Raw genomic sequence first — 11,686 nt, 5'->3', positions numbered from 1 at the left:
GGCGGTTAGTCCCCGCCGTACCCATCCACTAATTCTGGGAAAGAATTGGCCCGCTTTACCTCATTCTTTAAGGGAAATGTGTGTGGATGGGTAGGGGAGCTGGTGAATCTGCTGGCCATCCCAAAAGCGTCTTTTGAGGTCCCCTTCGAAAAAAGTGGCATGGACCTCGTTGGACCATTAGAGCTGACGGCACGTGGACATCGCTTTGCATTAGTTTCAGTAGATTATGCAACGCGATATCCGGAAGCAGTGCCCCTCCGCAGCATCTCCGCATGTGCGCCAGTGGGGTCGCTCTGGTAGCTTGAGCTGCTGTCGCCGCCATCGCTGCTTCCTGCAATAAGAGGGAGAGCGAATCAGTGAATTAGTCAGGAGCCACACAATCTCCAACCTGTCTTCCTTCGTGAGTCCTTTTATACTCTTTAGTCTTCTCAATGTCAAGTCAAGTCAAGTCAAGTTTATTTGTATAGCGCTTTTCACAACAGACATTGTCTCAAAGCAGCTTTACAGAAAACAACAGTGAAGGTGAATGGTGTGCGTTTGTCCCTGATGAGCAAGCCGTGGCGACAGTGGCAAGGAAAAACTCCCTTAGATGATATGAGGAAGAAACCTTGAGAGGAACCAGACTCAAAGGGGAACCCATCCTCATATGGGTGACATCAAGAGTTTGGTCATAAATCTTTCAACAATACAGAACAATTTGTGATCATCATAGATCCAGCATCAGCTTCTCCATGCCAGGGCCTTTAAACACTCGGCATCTACTTCTCCATGATCATCCATAGGTCCATAATCTTCACGAGGTGGGACGTGACTGGAGCTGGCCAAACCTCAGGATGCCTCGGGATGGGGAGAGAAAGAGAAGCAGTGGAGAGGAATTAGCGTAGCTGCTGTTCATGATATTAACAGCACAAGTTGATAATGTGCATGTAATCATATATTCAATGAGGTTTAAACGTTGCTGCTCTCCTTATTAGGCTTCATCCGTGCCTTGTTGTCTCACTCCGCCCCCTTAACATATGCAGCATAGCATTAGTGCATTATTTAATTGTCTGTATGTAATGTAATTGTTATATTATGCCTGTACCTTCTCCTGCACTGAGAGCTCCTGTCGCCAAGTCAAATTCCTTGTGTGTGTAAACTTACTCGGTAATAAAGCTATTTCTGATCCTGATTCTAATATATATATATATATATATATATATATATATATATATATATATATATATATATATATATATATATATGTATATATATATATATATATATATATATATATATATATATATATATATATATATATATATATATAAATAAAATCTTATTATTATTATTATTATTATTATTATTTCGGTTGCTCCCATTAGGGGGCGCACAGCGGATCATCCGTCTCCATACCCCCCCTCTCTTGGCCTTCCTCTTTTCCTCCTTCCTGGTGGCTCTATCCTCAGCATTCCTCAACCAATATAACTCACGTCCCTCCTCTGCACATGTCCAAACCATCTCAATCTCGCCTCCCTCACCTTGTCACCAAAACATCCTACATTGGCTGTCCCTCATATATATATATACAGTGAGAGACATAATCTAAAAAAAAAAATCCAGAAATCACAATGTATTTTTAATCTAATACCTGCTTTGTGTACTTTGTCCACCACTGGTCAAACACAAAACATGCCAGTAGGTAGTAGTGTGTGTGTGTGTGTGTGTGTGTGTGTGTGTGTGTGTGTGTGTGTGTGTGTGTGTGTGTGTGTGTGTGTGTGTGCATAGTATTATTTGAAATTGCTATGTACTGGTGTCATGTTAATAGTATGTTCTTGAATTACACTGCATTTTCCAGGATAGGCCCTGCACTTTACTCACTGCTCATCAGGATAGCAGTGTAACAGTAGAATGGATCTGTGTGTAAGACTGGTTTTAATATCCACAGGCAGTCTGACTAAATGCACACAAACCAGCATATGGTACAAATGGTACAAAACGCGGCAGCACGTCTTCTCTACAACACCTCAAAACACTCACACATCACCCCTGTCCTCCGCGCGCTTCACTGGCTTCCGGTGCGGTTTAGGGTGGAGTATAAGTTCCTGCTGCTTGTGTTCAAGGCCGTCAATGGTCTGGCCCCGGCCTACCTCCCCGAATTAATAACGGTCTACCAACCAGCCAGAACTCTCCGTTCCTCTGGACATACCTCTCTGGTCACTCCCAAGTACAGATATAAAAAGTTTGGAAGCCGGTCATTTGCTGTCCAGGGACCAAAGCTGTGGAACGCACTACCAGCTCACATATGATCCGTCACTGTTCTGAGTGTTTTTAAATCGCAGTTGAAAACTCATTTATTCATACAAGCTTTTAACACGTAGCCCCTGATTCAACTGCTATTTTACATATATATTGTGTTCTTATATTTTATTGTCTATTGTTATTTTACTGGAAAGTGCCTTGTGCTCCTTTTGGTTGCTGTAAGGCGCCCTATAAATAATATTTGAATTGATTTGATATATGGTGTGATTATGTGTAAAAAAAATGATAATGACTTTGTTCTTTTATAAACATCATTACAAAGAAATGGCAAAACTTCAAATCATGGTGTCTGACACATAATGCATATAAGCTCATTTAGCTGCACCTCTGAGATCAAAGCTGAAAATTACCCAGGAAAGATGTAATTAATTTTTCTGTGTGTGTGTGTGTGTGTGTGTGTGTGTGTGTGTGTGTGTGTGTGTGTGTGTGTGTGTGTGTGTGTTTATCATAGATTGTTAAAAAACATAAACTGTCATGTAGTTAACATTATGGCCAGTAGAGTGAGCCATTATGCAATAAAACTGTGTACTTGCGCACTAAGGCTCACTGCTTCCTTCGATTAGAATGGCACCAAGTGGCTAGAACTGTTATTGCAATCATTAATTACCATATTTTTCGGATTATAAGCCACTACTTTTTTACTTTTATACCTTTAAACCCCGCGGCTTAAACAACGAAGCAGCTAATTTATTAATTTTTCCTGGGTTTTTCAAGGTTTTACAAACTACTAGCCAAAAAACTGAGCGACATAACATTAGACCAATGAAATGTCCGAACGGAAACGAAAAAACGCACCTCACCTGTGTTCTGAGCTGCACGGCATCGGGAGAAACGCACGATGATGCTAAAAGATAAACTCCCGAGAGAAATAGTTGTGAAAGAAAGGAGGAAGACAGTGAACAATGACTTACTTGGTAGGCTACTGTTTAGATACAAGCCGTTGTAGCGTGTTGATTCTGGGTGAAGGGAGAGCTCGCTAACTCTAACAGAAATCGTATAAGCTCAGACAGGTTTCCAAAACTCGTGCTTTTTTATTTTTCTTGGCAACAGCGTTAAGGGTTAGTCAAAGAAACTTAGAAATGAGCATCAGAAAATAATAAGGACATATTCCTCGGTCTTCACACATGCAGTAATACCAGAAAAAAATCAGTGGCAGGCTATTCCCAAAATACCGCTATGCTCATAAAGGAAGCGCAATATATTTCACTTGTTACACCGTGTAACGTGTCTTTCGTTAAAGTTTGTGTAAAGTACATTAGTGTAGACACCTGCGGCTTATAGACAGGTGCAGCTTATTTATGTTAAAAATAAAAATATTTAAAAAATTTAGTGGGTGCGGCTTATATATGCTTAATAGTCCTGAAATTACGGTACACAATAATAATGTGTAACGGTTAGTGTGCTCCAGACTTAAGATTGTGTTGGTCCAGGGCCATGTTTCTTAGAGTGTCTGGTCCTTTCTTCTTAGAGTGTTGTAGACACACAGCTAAGTGCTTCAGAGCATTACATTGTCAAATGTTTTCTTTTATTCTGCCATGCACACTTATCTAGTTCAACCCCGATTCCAAAAATGTTGGAACACTACGTAAATGTAAATAAAAACAGAATGCAAGAATTTGCAAATCCTATAAATCCATAATCTATTCGCAAAAAAAAAAAAAAAAAAACTATTCGAATGTTTAAAATAAGAATATGTACCTTTTTTTAAGAAGAAATTTAGACACATTGAATTTGATGGCTTCAAGAAGTTGGTACAGGGCCATGTTTCCCACTGTGTGGCACTTCTGTTCATATACATCTGAGAACTGAGGAGACCAACTGCTGAAGTTTTGGAAGAGACTGTTATCCCATATGGGTCTGATACAGGATTCTAGCTGCTCAACGATTCTGGGTTCCTTTGTTGTATTTTTTATTTTATGATGCACCAAATGTTTTTAAATGCTGGAAGATCGTCTCTAGGTTAAGACTGTAACCCTAGTTCCCCGAGGGAATGAGACGCTGCGTCGAAACGCTTTGGGAACGCCCAAAGCGTTTAGATGCAGCTCGAGTTCCCGAAGGGGAACTAGACTGTATGTAGGCCAGTTCTCACTCAATATGTACATAAAACATTTTAGCAGTTATCAAAACCATAATTAAAAACCCTTGGCTATGACTTTGACCAATGACAGCTATGACAATATCAAATATTCTCTTATCTCCAAGATTCTAAAAATTTCTGTCATACTAAACACCATCAAAAATACTGATAATACCTAATACTGATCCTATGGTTAATATGGCTCAGGTCTTATATTTGAATGATATATGACTTTCATATGTTTGTGTATGTAAATTTTGAAGTAAAGGTGAAGTAAATGGGTAGGTAAAGTTTGGTGCTCCACAAGGTTCGCTTTTAGGCCCACTGCTTTTTGTATTTGTAGTTTGCTACCTCTGGGTAAAAATCATAGGTTTAGCATTCACTGTTATTTTGGATAATATGCAGTTGTATGTTTCAGCTAAAGTCTTGCGAGACACATCAGTTTAAATACATTGAGGAAATTTAAAGGACATGAAATCGTGAATGTTTATTAACTACCTTCTATCAAAATCGAATAAAACAGTACTTTTACCAGAACCACATAGTGAAGGGGTGGTAAGGCGTGTCCTGAGAGTCACATAGAATACAGATTAACATGGCAGAGGCAGAGCTGCAACTTCCTGCAGACAAAACAGGAAAAGAACATCTGGTTTTATTACATCCTTTCACTTTTCTTTTGTTTTTTGTGCACTACAAAGGCATGTGTGTGGAAGGGCAATGCCTTAGAAATCAGAAAGCACTCACATCATATTAATATATTCATACAAAAAGAATTTAAAATGTTGTTTCTGCTTATGTACGTTTAAAAAAAGCATTACAATTTGCTCTGTGTAAACAAATATTCTACTGCCAACTTGCAGTTTTACACACTATCAACTTTCATTTGCTTTTTTTTAGGTCAACGAGTTAAAGGGGTGATGGAGTAAAATTCTAAACAAATCACCAGTGTCAGTTTGCACAGTTTTCCATTACTGGTGAACATAATAAAATAAGATTGTGTAAATGCACTGGTAAAGTGCTGTGTGGTGTGGGAAATATATATATATATATATATATATATATATATATATATATATATATATATATATATATATATATATATATTCTCTCAGAAGTAAAGATGGGTGGAGCTTCACAAATCTGTAAAGGACTGTGTCTACAAAATGTGAAACAATTTCAAAATAATAAAACATAAAATTGCAAAACAGTTTGCAATCTCATCATTTACAGTTCAAAATATCACCCGAAGTTCACCTGGGTGTGCTTTTACCCTGCAGATGCAAATAGCATTTGCTTTGCGGTGTTCTGTGGATATCCATTGCAATTCACCATTTGATTCTGTTCATCATGAATGGAAAAAGTGTTGAAGTTAACACAGTGGTGTTTTGTTTAGAACTTTACTTCATTTGCTCTTTTGCAATCACTCGTGACCTAAAAAGCAGCTAAAAATCGCTAGTGCATGAAGCAGCCGCTCGCCTGTTAAAGGTTTGCTTACTTTGATTTCTGACTTGTACATTTGCTGCTTTTCTAAAATCCTAAATAAACAAGTAAAAAATGTATTTTATTTTGTTGTTGTTCATTTGTTTGGTACATTGGATTAAACAAACTCTGCACTCAAAAAATAGAAGGGTTTTTCTAGCAACAACCAACAAATAACATAAATCAACATAAAATAGAAGATTTCCTTTTTTTTCTTATCAAATAGGGGACTTTACCAGGGCTAAAAGATCAAAATAAAAATTTGAGGGTAAAAAATATGAACTTATACAGATATAGAACATGCTCTTTCTGCACTTGCATAAAGTTTGCATTGTCCTTCCTCTCAGGAACTAGCAACTTGCATTTACATTTGAACTTGGGTGCTTCTCTCACAAATTTCATTCCTGTAGAAACTCCAGAGCTCCAACACACCACAGTGAGGGATGATGACTGTTCTCTCCATCTTCATCCTCGTCCTGCTGGCCCGGACAGATGCATCCATGGGGCTGTTCAACAAAAAACATAAATTTATTTACGAAGATTCTTTAAACTGGACCTCTGCTCAGACGTACTGTAGAAATAATCACATGAATCTGTCAACATTTTCCACACAGCAGGAATTCAAAGATGTCATGGATGAATGGATGAATTATAGATCGTACACTGCATGGATCGGTCTTAGAAAACAAACGATGGAGATGAACTTTACACACTGGTCTGATGGAACAGCATTGGAATTCACAGAGTGGAACACTGGGGAACCAGACCAACTTCAAACTCAAGACTGTGTGATGACTTACAATAATCTGTGGCAAAATGAAAACTGTGCAAAAATGGCCTATTTTTTTTGCTACACTTGGGAACCTAAGATGATTGTGGTGCAGGAGAAGAAGAACTGGGAAGATGCTCTGGTGCACTGCAGAACACACTACACTGACCTGCTCAGCATCACCTCAGAGACAGATCAATATGCGGTCAACAGCATGATCACAGATATTCAGACACCCACTTTCTGGACCGGGCTATGCTTCATAAATGGTATATGGTTTTGGGTGAACCTTAAGCAGACTCTGCCTTCAATGCCTTCCTGCCCTATCAGGCCTTTTTACTGTGGAGCACGAAACGTTCAAACTGGTGTCTGGGAGAACAGAGACTGCAGCGAGACAATGAACTTCATTTGCTACCAAAACATTTGGTAAGTGACTCGACTTAATTACTAATATCTGCTTATTAATATTCTTTATATATATCAAATGCTATAACAATAAAAAAATAATCTCTCTGAAATTCACTTCACTTTGAAGATTCAGCGATTCACTGCAAACAAGACCTGCACGGGACGCCGAACAATTGAAGATTCTGAGCAGATAAACATGTCATGTCATGTCATTTTCTCCCGCTTATCCGTAATTCGGGTCGCGGGGGCAGCAGTCTAAGCAGACCCCCGCCTTCGACTGCTGCCCAATCCTCACAGCACTGTCCCTTACAGTCCCTCCTGCAGGTGGTGAGCCCACGGGAAGCAGATAAACATCAATGATTAAATTATTACATTAGCATTAGAATTGTTACTCAATATTTACTCCAATATTTATCTTCAAGTGCTAAATTATGTATTAGAAAATAGTTATATGCAATAGATGTTTGTTTATCCACTGTAAAGCCCACAGGTGTGATGTGGAATGCTATATTAAATAATTTGCTATAAGCTTTTTCCCACCTGCATGAAAGGATATTTGTATTTTATCCTCCACTGCAATGATAATAAACATGAAATAAAATGGTCTAGTTTTAATGGGTGTTTTGGGTCATGTTTTTTAATACAGTTTATAATATGCAAAGAAATTCATAAGCAGAGGGTAAATACACATTTGAATGTCACATGCTCACACGTTTCCTGTGTACTGTAAACTGTAAATCAAAACCCGCAGACTCTCATTAGCATGAGTGTAAATGTAAATGGGGAGGTGGTTGCTCAGTGGTTAAGGCATTGCACCATGAATCGGAATATCGTGAGGCTTAATCAATCAATAAGGATAAGTGTAAATGTGTCTGCTCAAAAGAACCAAAACTCGATAAAGATATTCTGAAATGCACATTGCATTACTGCTTGAAGCAAACACTGTAGGGGTACAATCATGGCCACAAAGAACTTTTCACACAACATTTGAGTGATTAATCAGTTCCACACATGGTACCCTTCTTGCATTCCTGTACTCAGGCTGTGTCAAAACTAATCTGGATAAATTTGAAAACTGCTTTTTCATCCAAAACGATCTGCGTCCACACTGTCGTTTTCAATCAGTTTTTCAAAAGTTGCTCATCCCCACTGAAACATCTGAAAACGTTCACATCCCTGTACAGCACATGAGTAAACCATAAGCCTCTTTGACCTGCATTATTTCTTTTCTGCCTCGTTAAAACTTGTTGAGGACAGGACCCAACACACGACAAAAAATCATCATACAGTCCACACTGTAACGTGAAAACCGCATTTTCAAATGTATCCACTTTTACTACATATCTGTTGAATAAAACCGTTGCCTCAGTGTGGACGGAGGGCCAAATGAAAGAAAAATATTCAAACAAAAATAGATTAGTATGGAAATAATCTTAGTTATGAAGTATCTGCTCAGCTCTGGTCTTTGTTCCAATGACAATACCAAGCGTAACAAGAGCACACAAGACTCAGCAATGAGGAAAAGGGAAAATGTGGCAATAGTAGCGACGTCTCCACTGTGCGCAGTCGGGCTATTTTGATCACGTGTTCTATAAATAACCAGACTTGCCCACCCATAAGCAGGAACTCCAACCTTCGCCAATAAATGGTAAGTCAGTTCAAGTATCAGTCTCACTAGTGTTTTACGTCATCCATGATCATCTAATAGTCGTTTAAATTCTTTATTCCTTGATCAGCTTGATATCGACTGCCCTTTTTAGAAGGTTCCAAGTCATCAATGGAGGACCCCTGAGGAAAAACATCATACCCTCATCTCTACTAATCATAACTCTCCTTCATGAGTTCATCACTGCTAATCACAGAGCCTGAAAAACATCCTGTTATCTATTACAATTCACCAATTCTTGTTTAATTTTGTTCATCATGGATGGAAAAAGTTCACACAGTAATTTGTTTAGAATTGTACTATTTTTTTATTTTGTATTTTTTACTTTTGCTCTTTTGCAGTGACTCATGAGCTAGATAGCAAACTCGCTAGTGCATTACAAAAAGAAATAAGAAAAGAAAGAAAAGAAAAGAAAAGAAAAGAAAAGAAAAGAAAAGAAAAGAAAGAAAAGAAAGGAAAGAAAGGTGCTTTATGCTCATCACATGTAAATCACAGCACCGTAAAATTCTACTAAATGCAGGTTGAAATGATGGAGCTTCTGTGTACAGGTTTTTGGACCGATGAACAAAATCTCAGTTTTATCAGAATTTAATAACAGAATGTAATGAGTCATCTCAATCTTTGAATTATTTGACGCACTCAGTTACCGAGCCAATTGAGTGTATCACCTGGTTTCGATGAGATATATAGTTGGGTATCATCAGCATAACAGTGGAAGCTAATCCCATGTCTTCTAATAATATTTCCCAAGGGTAGCAAATCACTACTGTGTGAACTTTTTCCATCCATGATGAACAAAATTAAACAATAATTGGTGAATTGTAATAGATGTTCTTTAACTACTAGTTCAACAGTAAAAGACCTGGGAGTTATTTTAGAGCAATTTGTCTTTTACAAATCATATCAACCATGTTACAAAAACAGGCTTCATTCACCTTAGAAATATTGCTAAGTTAAAAAACATGTTGTCTATATCTGATGCAGAGAAGCTCGTCCATGCGTTCATGACCTCCAGACTGGACTATTGTAATGCATTACTAGGTGGATGTCCTGCATCATTTAAAAACAAGCTACAGTTTGTCCAGAATGCAGCAGCCAGAGTTCTTACAAGGTCGAGAAAATATGATTATGTAACCCCAATCTTCTCGTCCCTACACTGGCTACCTTCCAACACTGGCTACCTTCCTACCTTCCAATCCAACTAAGTTTTCAACCGACTAAAAACTACTGCTACTTACCTACAAAACACTAAATGGTTTATCTCCCATGTATCTCTCCAGTCTTCTAACATGCTACAATCCATCACACTCCTTGAGATCTAAAAACTCTGGACTTCTAGTAGTTCCTAGAATAGCAAAGTCCACTAAAGGTCTCACATTTAGCTCCTAAACTTTGAAATAGTCTTTCTGACAGTGTTCGGGGCTCAGACACACTCTCCCAATTTAAGTGCAGATTAAAGACGTATGTTTTTAGCGAGTTCTACACATAACACACATCACATCATAACCTTGTGCTCCAGAACATCTGATCACATGCACATTATCAACTTGTGTTGTTAATATCATGAACAGCAGCTATGCTAATTCCTCTCCACTGCTTCTCTTTCTCTCCCCATCCCGAGGCATCCTGAGGTTGCTACAGCTCTAGTCACGTCCCACCTCATTAAGATTATGGACCTTCAAAGTAGAAGAACCCAAACATCCCGAACCATCTAGAGACGTAACAGCGCCAATTGGATCCCACCTTATGTGGAGTTTGGATACTGGACCTCTCTGAGTGTTTAAAGGCTCTGGAATGAAGAAGCTGGTGTTGGATCTGTGATGAACGCAAATGTTGAGCTATTTTATGAGTTGCTCAGTAGCTCCTGGTTCCATAATCTTAAATGACTGTATAAGACTGTAGAAAGGACATTACTCATAATCACACACTCCAGTGCTCATGTTAGTTCTCACTCTCCAGTGTTCTGTAGTGTTTAAAGACTATAATCACACTCTTGATGTCACCCAAATGAGGATGGGTTTCCCTTTTGAGTCTGGTTCCTCTCAAGGTTTCTTCCTCATAACATCTAAGGGACTTTTTCCTTGCCACAGTCGCCAGCGGCTTGCTCATCAGGGATAAATACACATCACTCACTTTAACTCTTAAAATTCTGTAACGCTGCTTTGAGACAATGTCTGTTGTGAAAAGCGCAATAGAAATAAACTTGACTTGACTTATCTGAAGAAAACATTCTGTTATTTCTGCCTGCAAACTGTAGGTAAAATTAACACCAGGTAAAATACCAATAAAACATTTGTTCACTTAAATGCCTGACAAATACTTTTGTGAAAGCTTAATAAGGTACATCAAATATACAGACTGTATAATATAAATGGTAGAGAACTGACTTACAAAGGAGAAACCACAAACTTCTTCTTCTTCTTTCGGCTGCTCCCATTAGGGGTCGCCACAGCGGATCATCCGTCTCCATACCACCCTGTCCTCTTTCACACCAACTACCTGCATGTCTTCCCTCACCACATCCATGAACCTCCTCCTTGGCCTTCCTCTTTTCCTCCTACCTGGTGGCTCCATCTTCAGCATTTTTCTACCAATATAATTCATGTCTCTTCTCTGCACATGTCCAAACCATCTCAATCTCGCCTCCCTCACCTTGTCACCAAAACGTCCTACATGCGCTGTCTCTCTAATAAACTCATTTCTAATCCTGTCCATCGTCGTCACTTCCAACGAACATCTCAACATCTTTAGCTCTGCTACCTCCAGCTCCACCTCCTGTCTTTTACTCAATGCCACTGTCTCTAATCCATACAACATCGCAGGTCTCACCACAGTCCTATAAACTTTCCCTTTCACTCTCACAGATACTCTTCTATCACAAATCACTCCTGCTATCACTCTTCTCCACCCACTCCACCCTGCCTGCACTCTTTTCTTTACTTCTCTAACACACTCTCCATTACTTTGCACTGTTGACCCCAGGTAC

The sequence above is a fragment of the Silurus aristotelis genome, assembly GCF_946808225.1.
Source record: "Silurus aristotelis genome assembly, chromosome: 6".
NCBI classification, from domain to species: domain Eukaryota; kingdom Metazoa; phylum Chordata; class Actinopteri; order Siluriformes; family Siluridae; genus Silurus; species Silurus aristotelis.
The sequence above is the reverse complement of the archived record's forward strand: the minus strand, read 5'-3'. Positions refer to the sequence as shown.